Here is a 16,793-nt window from a genome sequence, read left to right as displayed (position 1 = left end):
AAGTTCAAATTTAATTTAAATTAGTTATTATATATTTAGATTCATATCTTAGAAGATTTGACACTAATCTATTAAAGTCTATTTAAACATTTTTTGTAAGACAATTTAGACAATTTTTTATGATAAATTTTATGGGTGTTATTATGCATGTTTTTCAATGTATATTCCAATAAGGCAAGAGCTTTGCTTGGTGCATGAAGAAATTCGACAAATTCAGTCTAAGGTAATTTTTAGTATTAGTTCTTTCAATTATAGTCTTTTGATCTAGGTTGTCAAGGACAAATTCTTTGAAAGTCTAGTAAAAAAAATCCTTCCGATGACCTATATTGCAAAGAACATGTTTTTTAGAGATCTAATAGAAAAATTTCCTTTATCTATCTTTTGTATTTTCGTTGTGTTTTTTATTATTCCTTTCAATTTTGTCTGTCGTTTCTTATCACGACATTATAGAAGTACCTACATTTTATCTCCCTTTGTGTGCGAAAAACTAAATCCTAAAAATGCCCAAAAAAATATAAAGTACCTTAACATAAGGTTTGGAAGAGAGATAGAGACTGAGAAACAGAAACTTAATTAAATCTCAGTATTATGTTTAGTGTAAGATATACATGACTGAATTATGTTTTATTATTTTGTTTGGTTCAAAATAAATACAAAGACTAAAATGAATAAAATGACCAAATCACCCTTGGTCATAAATTAAAATGAATACAGAAAAAACCCCCTAACTTTCTCCTCTTTTCTCTCGTTCACGTGCACTCTATTCCTTTCCTCCCATCCCTTTCCCCCTCTATTCTCTCTCTCTCTCTCTCTCTCTCCCCCTCGCATGTGCTCTCTCCCTCTCCTCTCATCTCTGTCTTCCTCTTTCTCCGGCAGCAGCAACGATAGCACTCACCACCATCGTGTCTCCCTTGTGTTTGAGTTCCAGTTTTGTGTCGTGCGGTGTCGTGTTGCTGTGTTCGAGTTCGAGTTCGAGTTTTGTGCGTTGTCGTGTCCAGCAGCCATGTCCGAGCTCCATTACCGCGCTGTGTTCGAGCTCCAGTTCTGCATCTTGCCGTCATGTTCGAGCTCAAATTCCACCCCGCGCCGTGCCGTGCCGCCGTGTTCAAGTTCCAGCTTCACGCCATGCCACTCTGTACCCTACTACAACGCTCAGTTCCAGTTTCGCACCGCCTCAATTCTTCTCTTTTCTATTTTGATTTAGAAATCCTTAGATGGTTGAATCTGTGTTTATGAGATTGAATTTATTTTTGGTATTTGTTCATACCCTGACCCAACAGATAATAGCCAAGCCCAATGACACTAAAAGGCCGACCAATAAAAGTGGATCTCATGATAAGTCCAACCTCTTTGAAGAGGTCGGACACTAACTCCAAGGGGTAAAAGCCCTACTTGCTCAAAGTAGATAAACTGTTTCCTAAAATCTCTACCTCGTCTAGAAGGTGGATCTCAACAAACTCCCAAGATAAAAGGAACACTTATCTATCAGAAAAGATAAGATTACTCCAACAATGGTGGTTAGCAATTCTACTATAAAAACACGGGCACCCCCAGGTATGACTCACGCTCTAATCTAGAAAAAAGCCTACTTAAACCCTTGCAAATTTAAGTATTGGAGTCTCTTGCAGGTATCACCCCCCATCTCCTCACGAGGAACTCGGACAGGCGACACATCGGCACAAAAGAGGTCGGACACTGCCATACTAAGGGACCTGGACCTCACGTTCAGGACCAAATCAACGTTTCAAGAAACCCTCGGAATATTGGCACCATTGCTGGGGACTTGGAATTCATTCCACAACCATACGGACAACTGACAGGAAGACGGCCACATGCAATCTGAATCTGAGCAAGAAGTTCAGCTGGAGGCCCACGCCATCGTGCTCCCTCTTCCACCACAACACACTGAAGGACCCCACAGAGAAGGGCCCTTGGGAAACCCTCATCGAAGGAGGATCCATTTTGAAGTACACCACTTCGAGGATGTGGATCACCCCCAGGCGACAGAGATACTGAACATGGTCCACGGACAGCAAGATCGCTTGAGACAGCTTAAACATGAGGCCGAGCGACAACGAGAGGCAGAACGAAAATTAAGAAGAGAAGTGAGGTGACATAGGGAGCTAGAAGAAAAGCTCCAGAAGATGGTGATGCGTGAGCATCTTTCCTATCTTTTCCTAGTGAATTTGCATCTAACTTGTTCAGTTTAATTAAGAATTAATTATATTTTAGCCACTATGGATGCTATTTTGAGTTTTGTGCAATTTTATTCATTTTAGGTAGCATTCGGATGGATTTGATGAAGTTTCTGCAGAGAAAGAGAAGAAACCAAGGAGATGACCAGCAAATACTGACGCGGACGCATGGCTCACGCGACCGCGCGGAATGGAGGAAATCACAATGATGCAATCGCGTGCCTGACGCGAACGCATGGACTGGAATCTGCACAAATGATGCGAACGCGTGACCGACGCGTCCGCGTGACTCGCGAAAAAGGACCATCGACGCATGCGCGTGACCGACGCGTACGCGTGACATGCGCCACATGCAGAAAACGCAGAAAGACGCTGGGGGCGATTTCTGGGCTATTTTGACCCAGTTCTTAGCCCAGAAATCACATATTAGAAGCTGCAGAAGGGACAAATCAAGTGGTCCCCAACCCATCAGCTGAAGACTTGTTAATTAATTCGAATTTAAATTCAAATCTTATTAGAGGAAAAGATATTATTTTAATTTTAATTTTAGAAATTTGATTTTTAAATTATTAGGATTAGTTATAAAAGGGATCCCAATAGGGTGGTTCGAGAACAACATTCCACAACATTATTCTATACAAATTTACATTCCATATTCCATGAGCAACTAATCATCCATTGTTAAGGTTAGGAGCTCTGTCTATTGTATGGATTGATAATATTATTTTTCTATTTTAATTCATGTTTTGATTTATATTTCAATAATTGTTTTCGTTCTTTATTTTATGAATTTGGGTGGAACGGAAGTATGACCCATGTTCTAATTGAGTTCTTGTATAACTTAGAAAAGTTCTTTACTTGAACAATTGCTTGAAAACGTATTATCCTGAATTTCTAATTGTTTGTATTTAACGGGATACGTGACATATAATCCCTTTATTTTTGGATAATTAGAATTCTTGTGGCATATAAACTAGAATTTGATCATCACTTTCTAATTGGAATTAATTGACCAAGGAATTGGCAGTTGATGAATTTTAGAGGAGACTAGGAAGGTCTAAGGAATTAGGGTCTAGTCACAAATAGTTTGCCATGAATTAAATCTTGCATGATTAAAATAGTTAATAAGAAAAGTCAATCCAGAAATTAGATAACTCTGAAACCTTAATTGCCTTCTCAATATTTTATTCCCAACATTTTTACTTGCCTTTCTTCGATATTCTTTATATTGTTTAATGTCTTTTAAACTCCCAAACATTACTTTCTGTTTGTCTAACTAAGCCTATCAAACAGTATTGTTGCTTAATCCATCAATTCTCGTGGGATCGACCCTTACTCACGTAAGGTATTACTTGGTACGACCCGGTGCACTTGTCGGTTAGTTTGTGGGTTATAAATACCGCACCAAGTTTTTGGCGCCGTTGCCGGGGATTGATTGTGATTAACAACTACTCGTTGTTTGATTGCTTAGATTAGATAATTTTTTTTTATATTTTTTTCTATAATTATTTTTTTTATTTTGCATTTTTTCTTACGATTATTTTTTCTTTTTTCTTTTTTTTACGTAAATTTTTTTTTCTTTTCCCTTTCGTTGAATTTAAGTTTGGTGTTACCCAGTTAATTTTATTTTAATTTTTCTGTTTATTTTTTTCTTTTAAATTTTTAAATTTTTTTATTTTATTTAGTATTTTTATTTTATTATTTTACACAGGTTACCTCACAGGGACTTCTCTGCACTCTGACGTAGAGAGTCTCATTTTTTCTTGTTTTCTGCTTGTGTATGTGCAGGAATAGAGACAAAGAACATCTCTTAGACTTTGATCCTGAACCTGAAAGAACTTTCAGGCGACGTTTACAAAAAGCAAGACTTTGCAAGGCTGCAGAATCCACTATGGCAAATAATAATGCTAATGCCAATGTGGTAAATCCGAATGGGGATGATCAACAGAGGAGAGTGCTTGACTCTTATTCTGTCCCTACTGCGGATCTTTATGGAAAAAGTATTGTGGTGCCTCCTATAGCTGCAAACAACTTTGAGTTGAAGCCACAACTAGTCACCCTGGTACAACAAAGCTGCCAATATCATGGACTTCCTCATGAAGACCCAAATCAGTTTATTTCTGATTTTCTGCAAATATGTGATACTGTGAAGACAAATGGAGTGAACCCAGAGGTGTACAAACTCATGCTTTTCCCATTTGATCTGAGGGATAAAGCAAAGCTATGGCTAGATTCCCAACCAAAGGAGAGTTTGGATACTTGGGACAAGGTTGTTACTGAGTTTCTCACAAAATATTTTCCACCAAAGAAGCTGACTAAGCTTAGGTTGGAAGTTCAGACCTTCAGGCAAAAGGAGGGTGAAACTCTTTATGAAGCTTGGGAGAGGTACAAGCTACTGACTAGGCAATGCCCTCCGGACATGTTCTCCAAGTGGACTCAACTAGATATCTTTTACGAAGGCTTGGGCGAGATGTCCAAGATGAGTATAGATACTTCTGCAAGCGGTTCACTACACAAGAAGAAGACACTAGAGGAGACCATTGAACTGATTGAATTGGTTACAAGCAACCAATATTTATACTCATCTAACAGGAATCCTGTGAACTCTGAGACCTCTCAGAAGAGAGGCATGTTGGAAGTAGAAGCTGTGAATGCTCTTCTTGCTCAGAACAAGCTTATGTCTCAGCAAATAAATCTACTTACTCAACAGATAGGTGGCATGCAAGTCTCAGCTATCAACACCCAAAATCCACCACAGGAAATCTCCTATGACATGGCAGGTAATTTTGTTCAAAATGATAATCATGATTATGCTCAACCTTCTTATGAACAGGTGAATTACATGGGGAGTGGTCCTAGAAATCCCAACAATGATCCATATTCTAAGACATACAACCAGGGATGGAGAAATCACCCAAACTTTGGGTGGAGGGACCAACCTCAGAGACCTCAGAACTTCAACAATAGTTCTCAGGGCGGTTTCCAGCAGAACAATTATTTGGAAGTAATATTGATAGGTTTTAGACAGGAAACCAGATCATCCATCAAGAACCTGGAGATTCAAATGGGTCAATTAGCCACAAAGGTTAATGAAATTGATCAGAGGACCACTAATAGCCTTCCTGGTAACACAATTCCAAATCCAAGAGAGGAATACAAGGCTATCACCGTAATAAGTGAACAAGTGGCAAGTACGGAAGCACAAGTTATACAGGAAACCAGAGCCTCTATTAGAAACTTAGAGGTGCTAGTGGGCCAACTGAGCAAGCAAATACTTGAGAGGTCTGCAAGTACATTTCAAGGTGATACAGTGGTGAACCCAGGAGAAGATTGCAAGGGTATTCAATTGAGAAGTGGTAAAGTAGCTGGCTCTGAAACTAAGGCCAATGAAGAGCTAGTTGAAAAAGAAGCTCCAAAGGAGAAGAGGGAAGAAGTAGAACACGCCCCTCCAAAGCGTGCGGACAACCCATTCCCAAACTCTCTTGACACTTATCCTACTTTGCCAAAGGCTCCTGAGTACAAGCCTAAAATGCCATATCCTCAGAGACTTCAAAAGGAGACCAAGGACAAACAGTTTTCAAAGTTCTTGGAAGTCTTCAGAAAGCTGGAAATAAATATTCCTTTTGCTGAGGTTTTGGAACAAATGCCTCTCTATGCCAAGTTCATGAAGGAGCTGTTGTCAAAGAAGAAGCCTTTAAAGGGAGATGAGACAGTGGTCTTGACTAAAGAATGCAGTGCCATCATTCAGAATAACTTACCAAAGAAGATGCCAGATCCAGGGAGCTTTCAAATTCCATGCACCATTGGGAGCACAACCTTTGAGAAAGCGTTATGTGATCTGGGAGGAAGCATCAATTTAATGCCCTTGTCTGTGATGAAGAAGCTGCAGATCCAAGAGGCACAACCCACAAAGATAGCATTACAGATGGCAGACAAATCCATGAAGCCAGCATACGGATTAGTGGAGAATATCTTGGTCAAAGTGGGTAAGTTCTTCCTCCTAGCAGATTTTGTGATTCTTGATATAGGGGAGGATGAGAATGCCTCTATAATTCTAGGAAGACCATTCCTAGCCACTGGAAGAGCTCTGATTGATATAGAAGTGGGTGAATTAGTGTTTAGAGTGCATAATGAGCAACTGGTCTTTCATGTCTTCAAAGATATACATTCAACTGGTGAAGAAGAGAGGTGCATGCAGGCTGAGCTTATTAATCCAAACCTTCAAGAACCCCCTGATGATGCACAGCAGAGTCTGCAACTCAAACCTCCTTTGGTGACAATCAGTAAAATTCCTCCTGACATCAAACCTAAGTTTGGTGTTGAGAATGCATCACCCACCGAGGAGGAGGTTCCCAAAAAGAAGAAAATACTCAGGGGATGGAGAAACAAAAAGATCCCCACTGAAGGTTTCTCCCCAGGAATGAAGGTGGTGTTGACTAAGACTCCAGCATGGATTTATACAGTGAACAAGATCCTCTCTCTAGAGCATATTGAGCTACTTTATGGAGACACAGGAAAGAAGTTCAAAGTAAGGGGTGAAGAGCTGAGCCCCTATGATCCTCCTCCTTAGAGGAGCTGACCGTCAAGCTAGTGACGTTAAAGAAGTGCTTGTCGGGAGGCAACCCGATAATTTCGTATCCTTAGTTATTTTTTTCGTAGTAGTAGTTTTCTTACTTATTTGATTTTTATTAAGTTCTTACTAATTTTCTGATCATGCAGCTATTTTAGAACAGGAGCTGGAAAAAAAAAGTTACAGAGAGTTGTGCGGGAGTGGCGCCGGCATGAAGCCTTTCGCACGAACAAGCCCATGCGGACGCGTACGCCACGCATGCGCGTCACTCATGATTTTGGCACTTCACGCGTCCGCGTCACCCACGCGGACGTGTGACCCGAAAAATCGACGTAAAAGGTGTCTAGACAGAGAGTTATGCTGGCTTGGGGCTGGAAGTATTCTAAAAGCACAAAATTGCCCACGCGAACGCGTGACCGACGCGTCTGCGTCATTTGCATAAATGGCCATCCACGCGTGCGCGTGCATGACGCAAACGCGTCGTATGAAAATTTGGCTCCCAAGCCATGCGAACAGAAAGTCATGCGGGCGCGCGGCTGGCTTTGCGTGAATCGCACAAAATCCAGGGCACGTGGACGCGTACCTGACGCTAACGCGTCATTATTAAGAATGCGTGACGTACGCGATCGCGTGCTGTACGCGAACGCGTCGTTTGCACCGCCCAGTTTTCTTTCTCTCTCTCTCTCCCAATCCCTATTCTCTCTTGTTCTTTTATCCTTTCCTTTTTCTTTCATAATAATATTTGTCTCTTTCTATTTTCAGTTCTTCTTTGCTTGAGGACAAGCAAACCTTAAGTTTGGTGTTGACGCTTCGCTTAAGGGTTTTCTGTTTATTCCTATGGCACCAAAAGGGAGGCAAATCATCTTCACAAAGGAGCACAACCTGAAGAATAAAATGACCGCTCAGATAACTAAGGTGGTTGAGTTCCTTTCATTTTTTTCTTTCCGCTTTTATTATGTATGTTCTGGTTTTCTGCTAGTTTGCTTTGTTTGCTGCATGATCCTTTATTAGTAGATTCATAGGTTATAGTTTAATTTTTCTGTTAAGTCCTTTAATTCTGAAAGATGTCTCATGTATTGCCCACTAAGCTTGAAATCAAAAAGAAAGAAGAACAGATGTAGTGCATGAGAATTTGAATTTAATTTTTAGAGTAGTCTCACTTACTTAGATGTGGTGGTATTTTCTGTGATTCTGAATGAATGCTTGAACAGTGCATATTTTTCATAATGAAGTTTATGAATGTTAAAATTGTTGGCTCTTAAAAGAATGATAAAAAAGAGAAATGTTATTGATAATCTGAAAAATCATAAAATTGATTCTTGAAGCAAGAAAAAGCAGTGAAAAACACAAATCTTGCGAAAAAATATATATAAAAAAAAGAAGTAAGCAGAAAAAGCCAATAACCCTTTAAACTAAAAGGCAAGGGTAAAAAGGATCCAAGGCTTTGAGCATTAATGGAGAGGAGGGCCCAAAGGAATAAAATCCTGGCCTAAGCGGCTAAATCAAGCTGTCCCTAACCATATGCTTGTGGCGTGAAGGTGTCAAGTGAAAAACTTGAGACTGAGCGGTTAAAGTCGTAATCCAAAGCAAAAAGAATGTGTTTAAGAACTCTGGGCACCTCTAAATGGGGACTCCAGCAAAGCTGAGTCACAATCTGAAAATGTTCACCCAGTTATGTGTCTGTGGCAATTATGTATCCGGTGGTAATACTGGAAAATAAAATGCTTAGGGTCATGGCCAAGACTCATAAAGTAGCTATGTTCAAGAATCAACATACTGAACTAGGAGAATCAATAACACTATCTGGATTCTGAGTTCTTATGGATGCCAATCATTCTGAACTTCAAAAGATAAAGTGAGATTCCAAGACTACTCAGGATTGCAGTTGTAAACCCCACTATAAGAAGAGACATGAGCTTAATCAAACTCTCATTCTCATGCAAATTCACATCCTAAGCTTATATTAATTTTTGGTTGCTTGAGGACAAGCAACAGTTTAAGTTTGGTGTTGTGATGCGTGAGCATCTTTCCTATCTTTTCCTAGTGAATTTGCATCTAACTTGTTGAGTTTAATTAAGAATTAATTATATTTTAGCCACTATGAATGCTATTTTGAGTTTTGTGCAATTTTATTCATTTTAGGTTGCATTCAGATGGATTTGATGAAGTTTATGCAGAGAAAGAGAAGAAACCAAAGAGATGACCAGCGAATACCGACGCGGACGCATGGCTCACGCGACCGCGCGGAATGGAGGAAATCACAATGACGCGATCGCGTTCCTGACGCGAACGCGTGGACTGGAATCTGCACAAATGACGCGAACGCGTGACCGACGCGTCCGCGTGACTCGCGAAAAAGGACCATCGACGCGTGCGCGTGACCGACGCGTACGCGTGACATGCGCCACGTGTAGAAAATGCAGAAAGACGCTGGGGGCGATTTCTGGGCTGTTTTGACCCAATTCTTAGCCCAGAAATCACAGATTAGAAGCTGCAGAAGGGACAAATCAAGTGGTCCCCAACCCATCAGCTGAAGACTTGTTAATTAATTCGAATTTAAATTCAAATCTTATTAGAGGAAAAGATATCATTTTAATTTTAATTTTAGAAATTTGATTTTTAAATTATTAGGATTAGTTATAAAAGGGATCCCAATAGGGTGGTTCGAGAACAACATTCCACAATATTATTCCATACAAATTTACATTCCATATTCCATGAGCAACTAAGTCTCCATTGTTAAGGTTAGGAGCTCTGTCTATTGTATGGATTGATAATATTATTTTTCTATTTTAATTCATGTTTTGATTTATATTTCAATAATTGTTTTCGTTCTTTATTTTATGAATTTGGGTGGAACGGAAGTATGACCCATGTTCTAATTGAGTTCTTGTATAACTTAGAAAAGCTCTTTACTTGAACAATAGCTTGAAAACATATTATCGTGAATTTCTAATTGTTTGTATTTAACGGGATATGTGATATATAATCCCTTTATTTTTGGATAATTAGAATTCTTGTGGCATATAAACTAGAATTTGATCATCACCTTCTAATTGGAATTAATTGACCAAGGAATTGGCAGTTGATGAATTTTAGAGGAGACTAGGAAGGTCTAAGGAATTAGGGTCTAGTCACAAATAGTTTGCCATGAATTAAATCTTGCATGATTAAAATAGTTAATAAGAAAAGTCAATCCAGAAATTAGATAACTCTGAAACCTTAAATTCCTTCTCAATATTTTATTCCCAACATTTTTACTTGCCTTTCTTCAATATTCTTTATATTGTTTAATGTCTTTTAAACTCCCAAACATTACTTTCTGTTTGTCTAACTAAGCCTATGAAACACTATTGTTGCTTAATCCATCAATCCTCATGGGATCGACCCTTACTCACGTAAGGTATTACTTTCTGTTTGTCTAACTAAGCCTATCAAACACTATTGTTGCTTAATCCATCAATCCTCGTGGGATCGACCCTTACTCACGTAAGGTATTAGTTGGTACGACCCAGTGCACTTGCCGGTTAGTTTGTAGGTTATAAATACCGCACCAGATGGAGGTTGATCTTTGAAGTCGGGTCACTAGGTCAGACAGGGAAGAAAGCCTTTTTGGAGGAGACGATCCATTCACATAAGAGATCATGAAGGCCAAAGTTTCAAGAAATTTCAAATCGCCCGACATGGATCTCTATGATGGGACGTCCAACCGAAGACACCACCTAAGCAATTTCAAAAGTCGAATGTACTTGGTGGATGCCTCTGATGCCACACGTTGCAAAGCCTTCCCTACCACTCTAACTAAAGCTGCAATGAAGTGGTTTGATGGCCTGCCTCTAAGGTCGGTCGCCAACTTCGACGACCTAGCCAGAAAATTTCTGACTAGGTTTTCTATCCAAATGATAAAACAAAGCATGCACCCTTGCTAGGAGTAAAGCAAGAAGTTGGGGAAACCCTTCGAGATTACATGGAAAGGTTCAACAAAGCTTTCTTGGAAATTCAGAATCTACCAACTGAACCTATAATTATGGGCTTAGTCAACGGCCTCAGAGAAAGACCATACTCCCAATCAATATCCAAAAGATGCCCGACCTCTTTGAACGAGATTCAAGAAAGGACAGAGAAGTATATCAACATGGAAGAAAATTCCCGACTAAGAAAGCCTCCCTCGAGGTCAAACCTACCCTATCCACCTCGGGACAAAGAAAGAGAACCCAATAAAAAAGAGGAGCCAAATATAGAGAAACCTCGAAAATATCACAACTACACTCCTCTCAAGGTCTCCCTAGTAGATGTTTACAAAGAGATATGTCACACAAAGAAGCTTCCACCACCTTGTCCGATTAAGCACAAGGAATGCTTTGACTTGAAAAACATCATAGAAAAGTTGGCCAGAGAAGGCCGACTTGATAGATACCTGGCAGACAAGTCGGACGATCCGAGGAAGAGAAGAAGGGATGAAGAAGGAGGATGACCCAAACATACTCCTCACACCCCAGAGTGACACATCCATATGATTAATGGCGGATTCGCAGGAGGAAGAATGTCAAAATCCTCCCGAAAAAGACACCTCAAAGAAGTGTACCAGGTTGGGGAAAGTAGTTAATTGACCGACCTGCCCACCATCTCTTTCACTAAAGAAGATGCACAAGGCCTACTTTCCAAGCATGACGATCCAGTGGTAATAACACTAATCCTGGCCAATGCTAACCTTCATCGCACCTTGATAGATCAAGAAAGCTCGGCTAACATTCTGTTCAAACCCGCTTTTGACAAGCTCGGGTTAGAAGAGAATGACCTAATGGCCTACCTTGATAGCTTGTTCAGACTGGGAGACACCCCAATCCAAACTCTTGGTTATATCTCATTATACACCACCTTCAGAAAGGGTGCTAGGTCAAGAACCTTGAGCATCGATTACATTGTAGTTGATGTAAACTCTGCCTACAATGCTCTAATAGGTCGAACCACCTTAAATAGACTGGCAGCTGTTGTCTCTACTCCTCACCTTTGCATGAAATTCCCTACTGTCGAAGGGATTGTCACCGTAAAAGGGGATCAAAAGCTAGCAAGAAAGTGCTATAATGAAAGCCTTAGTTTGAAAGGCAACTCGGGAGGCAGGGAAGTCAATACCATCGAATTTGGGGGAGTCCGAGTTCGTGAAGAATTTCGTCCTCAACCTAAAGGCAAAATTGAAGAGATATAAATTGGAGACCACCCTAGCAAGACAACAAGTATATGGGCAAACTTAAAAGAAAGCCTAAAGAAGCAGCTCGTCAACTTGCATTGTTAAGAAAAAACTCCGACCTCTTTGCCTGGAAAGCTTCTGACATGCCCAGCATAAATTCCGACATGATGTGCCATAAGCTTGTTGTGTACCCAGGTTCCCGACCTGTTCAGCAGAAGAGCAGAAAGCTCGGACCAGAGCAAACACATGTCATGGAAGAGCAAGTGCAGGCCTTGTTAGAAGCAGGATTTATAAGGGAGGTAAAATATCCGCTTTGGCTAGCCAACGTTGTATTGGTTGAAAAGCAAAACGAAAAATGGAGAATGTGTGTCGATTACACTGACCTCAACAAAGTCTTCCCTAAAGATCCTTACCCATTCCCGAGTATTGACGCTCTGGTTGATGCGGCCTCAGGCTACAGATATCTTTCCTTCATGGATGCCTACTCGGGATGTAATCAGATCCCTATTGTTACGTAGTAATGCCTTTTGGGTTGAAGAACGCAGGACACCAACGACTGATGAATAAAGTGTTTTTCACCCACATAGGAAAACTAATGGAGGTCTATGTGGATGACGTTCTTATCAAGACTTAAGAGGAAGAGACACTACTGTCCGACCTCTTTAAAGCATTTTCCACTATAAGAAAGCATGAGATGAGGTTAAATCCCTCAAAATGCACATTTGCAGCAGAAGCTGGGAAGTTCCTAGGATTCATGCTAACCCAAAGAGGCATAGAAGTGAACCCAGACAAATGCCAGGCTATACTTAAAATAAAGAGTTCGACTTACATCAAAGAAGTTCAACAGTTAAATGGAAGGTTGGCAGCTCTATTCAGATTCTTAGCTAGGTCAGCCTTAAAATCACTTTCCCTTTATTCAATCCTAAAAAAAGGGAAACAATTTGAGTGGACCCCAGAGTGCGAACAAGCTTTTCAAGACTTTAAGGCATTCTTGGGACAACCACCTATACTTACCCGACCTGTTAAAGGGGAAGAACTCGCGTTGTATTTGTCAGTGGGAAGTCGGGCTGTAGCTTCAGCCGTGGTCCGAGAAGACAAAGAGGGACAACGACCTATCTATTTCATCAGCAAAGCTCTACAAGAGGCCAAGTTGAACTATCAAAAGATAGAGAAATTTGCTTATGCCCTCATTCTCACATCCAGAAAGCTCCGACCTTACTTCCAGGCTCACACCGTTAAAGTCTGCACTAACCAGCCCATAAAACATATTCTACAAAAAATGGACTTAACCGGAAGGATTCTACAATGGGCAGTAGAACTATCCGAGTTCGACCTCAAGTACAAAACCCGGACAGCCATTAAGTCGCAATATCTGGCCGACTTCATTGTTGAATACACTGAAAGCACGGGAAATCCCATCATATGGAATTTATATGTCGATGGGTCATCTAACAAAGCTGGAAGCGGAGCTGGTATTAACGTAGAAAGTGATCAAGGAACTTGGATAGAGCTATCCTTAAGGTTTGAGTTCCCTGCCTCCAACAACCAAGCAGAGTACGAAGCTTTATTTTCTAGCTTGAAGCTGGCTAAGGATATCAGAGCATAAAAATTGATAGTTTTCAGCGATTCGCAAGTAGTGACTCAAATCAATGGCACTTATCAAGCTAAAGACCCCACTATGAAGAAATACCTGGATAAAGCTCAGGAACAACTCACACACTTTACAGAAAGTAAGGTCCGACATATAGCTCGGGAGTCCAATGCTCGAGCTGATGCCCTTTCAAAATTAGCCAGCACCAAGCTAGGGGGCAACAATAGAAGCCTCATTTAAGAAACTCTGCAATCACCATCAATTTCAAAAGAGGAAGAAGTACTGACCATATCCAATCAACACTTAGGTTGGATGACTCCTATAGTCAACTACCTCAAATTTGATTCCAAAGAGGAAAAAGAGGCCAGAAGACTTATAAAAGAAGCACTAAATTATACATTAGTCCACAATGTCTTATACAAAAAAGGGATCTCAACACCCCTGTTAAAATGCGTCCCGACCTCCAATATAAAGAAAGTTTTAGAGGATGTCCACAGCGGCATATGTGAAAACCACCTAGGAGCTCAGGCACTATCCAAAACAGTAATCCGAGCTAGCTTCTTCTGGCCAACTGATGAATCCATATTTCATAGTATTTATTTGCTCTAATTAGGTGGATTTCATCAACTTTCCTTGCATTTATTCAATGAAATAGCATGGTTTTGTAAATTCTCCGAAAGTTGTGCCTAAAAGTGAAAACATGCTTTTTAGGCCCTTAACTGCTAAATTCTATTCACTTTAATTCCATTTGATACCTTGATGTGTTTGTTTAGTGATTTCAGGCTTGTAAGGCAAATATTGGATTGAATGAATGAAGAAAAAGCATGTAAAATTGGAGAATTCATGAAGAAATGGAGTTTGGAGCTTTTTAGCAAGTGTGCGTACGCACAACTATGCGTGCGTACGCACAGGTGAAAGTTCGTGCAAGTGTGCATACGCATAACCCTCTGTGCGTACGCACAAGTGGAAAAATCAGCAAATGTGCGTACGCACAAGTCCCAGCCCAAGACCTCATTAAATGCAAAACACTAGCAGCAATTTTTGGGCCTCTAGAACCCAATCCAACTCATTTCTGAAGCTATTTCAAACAGAATTCAAGAGGAAACAAGGGGGAAACAATTAGGGTAGCTTAGTATCATGTTGTAGGTCATTTCTAGAGAGAGAAGCTCCCCATTCTCTCTAGAAATTAGGGTTTCTTAGTTTATTTTCTCTTCAATTCCTCTCTTTAAATTCTTGTTTTAATGTAGTTTTATTTACTTTTCCTTGTTCAATGGCCTTAATTCTCTTAGCTTTTCTTGTTAATTTTTCCTTTATGTCACTTTTTATTTTATGAACTCTCTTGTTAACTTTAATTTTCATTTAATGCAATTTGATATTTCTTTGTTTATTGTTATTCAATTGAGTTGTTATTATTGTTATCTTGCATTTGGTAGCTTTAGATTTTATTTTTATTGCAATTTAATATGTTTTTATTTTTATGCACACCAAGTGTTTGATAAAATTTTTGACTTAGTTTTAATGTAGCTTTTTCCCACTCTTGGCTTGGAATTGAGGACTTAGGTGACCTTGAGTCATTGATGTCCATTCTTGATTGATATATTAGGGTAGTTAGTTGATTTGGTTTCTATTGACGCTAATCTTTTACTAAGTTAATTACTGAGTTGACTAGGACTTATAGATTGTGATCAATTATGCCTATTTGACTTATCCTCAATGTTAGGGTTGACTAAGTAGGATTAACTCTTCATAATCAACATATGTTTGTGGTCAATGGGTAAAATAGGTAACCTTAACTCTCAACCCTTGCCAAGAGTTTCCTTTTGCCATTTAGTTCCCATTTTTGTTGCTTTAATTGTTTTACATCTAATTCCTTGCATGCATCTTTATTTTATTGCTATTTACATTACTTGCCTCTTGCAATCTCAACCTCCATTTCCTCATACCCAATAATTACACACTTAATTACAATTCCTATGGAGAACAACCCGGGATTTAAAACTCCCAATTATTTGATTTGAATTGTGACATCTCTTGATTTAAACTTTGATATTGGTCAACAGTTGGGTTTAGACTATACTTACAATGGAGAAATTCTATTTTTGGGAAATTCCTAATTCACTTTTGGCCATCATTAAGTTTTTGGCGCCGTTGCCGGGGACTTGCAATAGTGTTACATTATTGGCTATTGTTAATATGTAAATATGTGAATAGTTTGTTTTTGATTCGTTCCTTTTTTTTTGCATGTAAATATGTTTCTTCGTTGTTAACTTGCCTTAATAGATTTTTGTTTTAAAATGTATATTTGAATAGTTAGTAATTTTGTTTTCAATGGCTTTTTCTTTACTTGAATTGCATGTTTAAAATTTTCAATTAGTTTTTGGATGGTTGAAATAGTTTTGTTGAATTTTTGTTTGTGCATATTACAAATGCTTTGAATAGTCCAATGATTTTAATGTGAAAAATAAAATTTTGGATAATTTTAAAGTTTAACGTAAATAGTTGCGTATTTTGGTTATTTTTTTGTTTATATGCATTTTGCATTTTTGGGTGAAATTCTATTTTTTTTTTTTTTAAATCGCCCTTTGTGCGTACGCACACTTTCATACCACCCTTCTGTCCAGAGCACGCACACACCTTAGTGCGTGTGCATACTTCTTCTCAAGAGTGCCTGTCAGGCGTACGTGTGACGTTCCATTTTCAGCATATCATGCGTACGCCAGCTAGACGCATACGTGTCGCTTTCAATTTTTCACTAGTTCCGCTTACGCACTTTTCTGTACGTACGCACCCCACAATTCAACCCCTTCTGCTGGAAGCTCCTTCACAGCTACGTAAGTCCGCATTCTCCTGAACACCGACACAGGACACGACACGACACGGGACACGCTGACACACGAATTTTAAAATTTTATAAGACACGGGAACACGCATATATATATATAAAATATAAAGTATTTTTTATATAAATCATAATAGTTTGAATAATAAAATATAAATTAATTTTTTAATTATTTTTAATATCTTATTTTAATTATATCAAGTATTTAAAATATTTTTTGTTTTAATAAATAATAAATATATACTATATCTAAATTTATTTCAAAAATATATGTTAAGAATAAGATTGGACACGCTGACACGTGATGATATTTAAGTGTGTGTAAGCAATAAAAATTTTTTTATTTTTTTATTAAGACACAATTTAAACAAAGTAGACGCGTGTCAAACGTATCCAAAATGTATTCCACA

Source organism: Arachis ipaensis, chromosome B06 (genome assembly GCF_000816755.2).
Source record: "Arachis ipaensis cultivar K30076 chromosome B06, Araip1.1, whole genome shotgun sequence".
NCBI classification, from domain to species: Eukaryota; Viridiplantae; Streptophyta; class Magnoliopsida; order Fabales; family Fabaceae; genus Arachis; species Arachis ipaensis.
Note: the sequence above shows the minus strand (reverse complement) of the source record.